The 6,079-nt window shown below is 55.4% G+C and overlaps 1 long non-coding RNA gene across 1 annotated transcript; it reads left to right on the top strand.

Moving 5' to 3' along the window:
- The first annotated feature begins 2,926 nt into the window (after nt 1-2,926).
- Nucleotides 2,927-4,683, top strand: LOC148394807 (uncharacterized). The gene is made up of 3 exons (XR_015859549.1): nt 2,927-3,291; nt 3,404-3,477; nt 3,944-4,683. It is a non-coding gene; the product is annotated as an uncharacterized LOC148394807 (long non-coding RNA).
- Nucleotides 4,684-6,079: the final 1,396 nt, after the last annotated feature.

The following is a 6,079-nucleotide window of genomic DNA, read 5'->3' as shown; positions in this document are numbered from 1 at the left end:
CAACTCACCAGTCTCGTACAAAAATTTTAATCCCCATAGAGTCTCTGGTGTTAGATGCCAGCTCCGCTCAAGTTTTTCTGTAGGCCTTTGTTGCATACGCCTTAGATACATTTGTTTCTTCTTAGGGGCATCTAGCGGCAAAGATGGATACTGACCGGCGTTTCTGCTATCATGATTTGAGCTTCAGGTTTGCAGTTTAACACCACAGCTTTAGCTTAGCTCTTTTCTATGAACTATCAGCACAATACTCTCGCGCAAATATATGAACAACAGGTCCGGCCCCCCTCTCAAACCACACCTCTGTGTATCACGTTTTTTTTTTTTTTTTTTTTTTTTTTTTTTTTAATCAGGATATGTTTTAAACTTAAACAGCCTTCATAAAAGCAGAGGCCTTCGTCTGTCTCCCTCTTGATTTTTTTATCTTTCAGATACCTTTGGCACCATGCTGACGATACTTCAATGATTTTCTCAACAAAACCCCCTTCAGATACCTCTGGCACCAAGCTAACGACATTTCAATGATTTTCTCAACAAAACCCCCTTGATCCTCTAAACTATTGTTTGCCAAATTACATGCGTCTCGCTTTCAGACACCTTTGGCTAAACTATTGTTTCTCAAATTATATGCGACTCTCATCCAGACAACTTTTGGCACCAATAACGACCCCACACTGACACAAACACCCCTCCCCTTCTCAACAAAAAGGGCTCCTTCAACCCACACGCGCGGGCCAAAGCTAGCTCAGAGGGGTGGTAGCAAAGCTAGCTCAGATGCTACACCTGTCTTGATTCATAAAAATACATGCCCATACATATCCACATCTTAAAAATGGCGCCAGCAAACCAAAATGGCGATAGTCAAAGATGGCGCCGTCACGACTGGCGGCATCTTGATGCCCCCAACCCCGCCACAATTCAAAAGAGGGTGATTTAGGATACCATAACAAGTCATAAAAAGGTCATAAAATTTTATGACCCCTAACTCATTTGCATATGAATAGACATCAAGGCCTGGAGCATTGATCTTCTCTCTCACAGGGCCTTATTAGAGACTGTAGCAGCAATCCCGAGTTTCCGGCCGGCTGCCGGAAGTCCCGCGGAGGACCATCAGAGCTCTGCGATGCCGGCCTGGGAGCCTATCGGTAATCTCCCGAGGCTGCTGGAGCGTGATTCGGCCACCAGGTTCGTGCGCACGGCCTCCCGGTGGTGCCGGGCGGCGTACACAAGTACGCTGGCCGCTGGAAGTCGAATAAGGCTCCGCGATCTCATCCACGGCAGCCGATCCGCTCGGCTGGAGCTATTTTCGGCCACCCGGCACGTGCACACGGCCTCCCGGCACGCGCGCCGGCTGCCGGAAGCCCCGCGGAGGACCAACAGCGCTCCGCGATGCCGGCCGGTGAGCCGATGAGTAATCACCCGAGGCCGCCGGAGCATATTTCGGTCACCTCGCTCGTGCGCACGGCCTCCCCGTGGTCCCGGGCGCCTCCATGAACCGGGAAAAAAATGTCGAACGAGCCTACCTTAAGAGAGTTATAGTTACTCCCGCCGTTCGGCCGCGCAAAGTGTCATCGGACGCGGAGCAATGCAAGTGTGCGCTAAGTGCGAGAGGTGGTGTAATTTCCCGCCGTGTCCGCCAGAGGGAGGTAATTCCCCCGTTACAACCTCCGGGAAGATCAACGGGACGTGGAAAACGCTTAGCTGAGTTGCTGGAAGCCTCGGCCGGCTTAAAAGGTTCGGAGGAAAGCACCCTGAGAACCGGCTGGAAGTCCTCTGGAAGACCAGCTGGCCGTAAAAAATGCATAGCCGAGACCCTGGAAGCCTCCTCTGGCTTATAAAGAGAGGAGTGCACCTAGAGGAACTGGGTGGAAGTCCTCTGGGAGCACAGCGGGCCGTCAGAAATGCGCAGCCGAGGTCCTGGAAGCCTCTTTCGGCGTTAAAAGTTAGGCGGAAAGCACCCGCGAGAACCGGGTGGAAGTGCTGTGGAAGCTCGACGGGCCGTCAAAAATGCGAAGCCGAGGTCCTGGAAGCCTCGCCTGGCATCGCTCGCGGCAGCCGGTATCGAGCTGAGGTACCAGGGTGAAGCGTTTAGGTACCAGGGGTGTTCTCCGAGGTACCAGGGGTGCAGTACCAACTTTGGTCTTTAGGTGCGCCAGAGTACAATGAGTTGGTCCCCCTAGTTAGTGTACTCATCCCCTTTACTCGCCAATATAGTCGCCAACGGCTCTTCCCCCGTAAAGTGTCCGCCTTAGCTGGTTCCTCCGGTCGGCCTGAACAAGAGAAAATTCGGCGTCTTCCCCTGGAAGTCCGGCCAAGTTTGGCGAATATTTTCTAAGTGCCAACGGCTCTTCTGCCGTAAAGTGTCCGCCTCGGCTGGTTCCCTCGGTCGGCCACGGAATGTGAAAATTCGGCCCCTTGCTCTGGAAGTCCTGCCAACTTCTGCGAATATTTTCTAAGTGCCATCGGCTCTTGCTCGGTAAAGTGTCCGCATCGGCTGGTTCCCTCGGTCGGCCACAGAATGTGAAAATTCGGCCTCTTGCTCTGGAAGTCCTGCCAACTTCTGCGAATATTTTCTAAGTGCCATCGGCTCTTGCTCAGTAAAGTGTCCGCCTCGGCTGGTTCCCCGGTTGGCAACAGAATGTGAAAATTCGGCCTCTTGCTCTGGAAGTCCTGCCAACTTCTGCGAATATCTTCTAAGTGCCATCGGCTCTTGCTCGGTAAAGTGTCCGCCTCGGCTGGTTCCCCCCGTCGGCCACAGAATGTGACAATTCGGCCTCTTGCTCTGGAAGACCTGCCAACTTCTGCGAATATTTTCTAAGTGCCATCGGCTCTTGCTTGATAAAGTGTCCGCCTCGGCTGGTTCCTCCGGTCGGCCTGAACAAGTGAAAATTCGGCCTGTTCCCCTGGAAGTCGAGCCAAGTTTGGCGAATAATTTCAAAGTGCCAACGGCTCTTCCGCTGTAAAGTGTCCGCCTCAGCTGGTTCCTCCTCTCGGCCAGAACAAGTGAAAATCCGGCCTCTTCCCCTGGAAGTCCAGCCAAGTTTGGCAAATATTTTCAAAGTGCCAACGGCTCTTCCGCCGTAAAGTGTCCGCCTCGGCTGGTTCCCCATGTCGGCCACCACTAGTGAAAATCCGGCCTCTTCCCCTGGAAGTCTGGTCAAGTTTGGCGAATATTTTCAAAGTGCCAACGGCCCTTCCACAGCAAAGTGTCCGCCTACACTATACAAACACGACGATTATCAACAGAAATATCTTTATTTTCTGCTTACAAGTGGACCGTCTAGAGCGTATACGGTAAGTACAACTCATTGTGTTTAAAAAGATTTACGTTTGTGTAGTTTGCGTTGCGTTGTATCTGTGAATGTTGGTTGAGGCTAAATGTTAATGTTTAATTCCATTCCTTTAGGTTCCACGGTGTTTGTTGGCTGTATGTTTTCCACTGCAAGAAGAGGCTCGTATCATTGACCAGGAGCTACAATGGTGAGTACCCCTTTCGTCCTCCATTTATGTTAAACACTTCCTATTTCATGTCTAACAGTACTTGATTTGACAAATAACCATAAATAAATACAGTGTGGGCACTCAAGTTAACATATGTGATTATACTGCCTAATATGTTATCACAAATATGTCACTAATCACTAATATGTTTATTTGTTTATCACAACACCTTTGGACCTTTAGCAATCGATTATTTCCCTTCATCTACATAGAGACAGAACGATGGTGTCTTAAACATCTCATTCATTTCACCAAATAACTTCACGCAGGTGGATAACGGCCGTCTCGGTCACGCTATGTTGCGTGATGCAGTTTTGAAGAACCAAATGCATTTATTCAATGAATAAGTCAAGCTAGATCTATGTTTATGATGTTGTAAGTTACGGTACCGATTGAAGTTGAGTCCGAAGCCAGTGGAAAACAGCGCTGCGTTTGTGCTCTCCAGGTACAAATGTTGTGATCTCTGACTGACGACCGGGCGAGACTCGAGTAAGAGATGTCCAAACGAGCTCCGGCAGGGCGGGCCAAGGCGGAGCGAACGGACACCCTTCAAGCCGCCAATGACGAGCTGAGAGCCAAACTGATGGACGTCCAGTTACAACTTCAGCAGGAGAAGAACAAGGTGAAAACCTCAACAGACAGACACTGCCTGCCTCCCTGCCTGCCTCCCTGCCTGCCTGCCTAACCCTCCCAGTTTTCGCGATGTAGATTTGACATGCGTGTGCCATGACTGTGTCAGCCTACATCAACAACACCAGGAGAGGCAAGGCATACGGGCGATTACAGACTACAACTCACCCTCCCCCCCGGTGGGTGAAGTTGATGCTGATTTCCTCTGCCTTGAGTCCACCGATGTGTTGAAGACCCAGAGGAGAGTCAACCCCCGTAAGGCCCCTGGCCCCGACAACATTCCTGGGCGTTTGTTCAGGGAATGTGCAAGTCAGCTGGCTGGGGTCATCACAGACATTTTTAACACCTTGCTGGGCCAAGCCACAGTGCCAGCGTGCTTTAAGACTGCCTCCATCATTCCGGTGCCGAAGAAACCTCAAATCACCTCATTTAATGATTACCGGCCTGTTGCACTGACTCCGATCATAATGTAGTGCACCGCGCTGCACCGCGCTGCACCGCTCCACCGCGCTGCACCGCGCTGCACCGGGCTGCGATGACAGGGCGCTGCACCGAGAGGGCAACGTGTAGAGAGGGCGCGCGCGTGCGCTGTGCGGAAGGGCACTGTTCCGAGAGGGTGCCGCGAGGCGAGAGCAGCTGCCTATTGGTGCGGCACCCTCTCGGTGCAACCCTTCGACACTGCGCGCGCGCCCTCTCGGCGCAAGGCCCTCTCGGCGCAGGGCCCTCTCGGCACTACGCCGAAAGGGCGCGGGCCGAGTGGTCGCTGCGTTGCATCAAGAGGGAGCTGTGCCGCGGCAAAACGGGCCACACGGCGAGAACGCACCTCACCTAGAGGTCGCGCATCGTAAGGGCGCGGCGCCGAGAGGGCGTCGCACCAAGAGGGCCCTGCGCCGAGAGGGTGCTGGACTGAGAGGGTGCGCGCGCAGTGAGCGCTGCGCCTAGAGGGCAGGCCGAGGTTGCGCCGAGATGGCGAACGCCTCCTGCACCAAGAGGGCACTGCGCCGACAACCCAGGCACGCTGCGCCGAGAGGGCGCTACACTGACAGGTCAAGCGCGCTGCGCAGAGTGCGCGCTGCGCCCAGAGAACGTGCGCGTGCTGCGCTGGGAGGGCACGGTGTCTATAGGGTGCCGTGCTGCATCAAGAAGGCGCCACACTGCGACGACAGGGCGCCGCGTCTCGCCGTGCCGAGAAGGTGCCGTGTTGCGTCAAGAGAGCGCAGCTCTGAGTGGACGCCACGCTGAGAGGACGCCGCACCGAGAAGGCGCCGCACCGACAGTGTGCGAACTGCGCAGAGAAGACTCGAGCCCTGCGCGAACTTCGCGTGCTGCGCCAGCAGAGTGGGCCGAGGGTGTAACGCGCCGAGTGGGCGCCGCGCTGAGAAGGTACCGTGCCGAGAGAGTGCTGCGGCGCGCCGAGAGAAAACTGTGTCGCGCCAAGAGAGTGACGCGAGGATGCCGAAAGGTTGCCGCGCCGAGAGGGTGCCGTGCTGCGCCACACCGACGGAGAGCCGCATCGATAGGGTGCCGCACCATAGCGAAAGTGTGGGGCACGGCGCCACGAGGACGCCCCGGATAGAGGGAGCCGCTGCGAGAAGGCGCCGCACCGAGAGAGGTCACGCCGAGAGGGCGCCGCACCGAGAAGGCGCCGCACCGAGAGAGGTCATGGCGAGAAGGCGCCGCACCGAGAGAGGTCACGGGGAGAGGGCGCCGCACCAAGAAGGCGCCGCCCTGCGTCGAGGGGGTGCGCGCGCTGCATGCGCTGCGCATGATACGCGCGCTGCGCACGCTGCACACGCTGCGCACGCTGCGCTGTGATGGTGGGCCGAGGGTGCGATGCGGCAATATGGAGCTGGGCGGCAAGGGCGCTGTGCCGAGAGGGTGTTGCGCCAAGAGAATGCTGCGTCGAGAGAGCGCTGCGTCGAGAAGGATCCCGCACTGCGAGCGCTGCTGC

This window comes from Syngnathus floridae, chromosome 7 (assembly GCF_059516105.1).
Source record: "Syngnathus floridae isolate MCC-2025c chromosome 7, RoL_Sflo_1.0, whole genome shotgun sequence".
Classification (NCBI taxonomy): domain Eukaryota; kingdom Metazoa; phylum Chordata; class Actinopteri; order Syngnathiformes; family Syngnathidae; genus Syngnathus; species Syngnathus floridae.
This window is presented reverse-complemented; position numbering and strand designations above follow the sequence as displayed.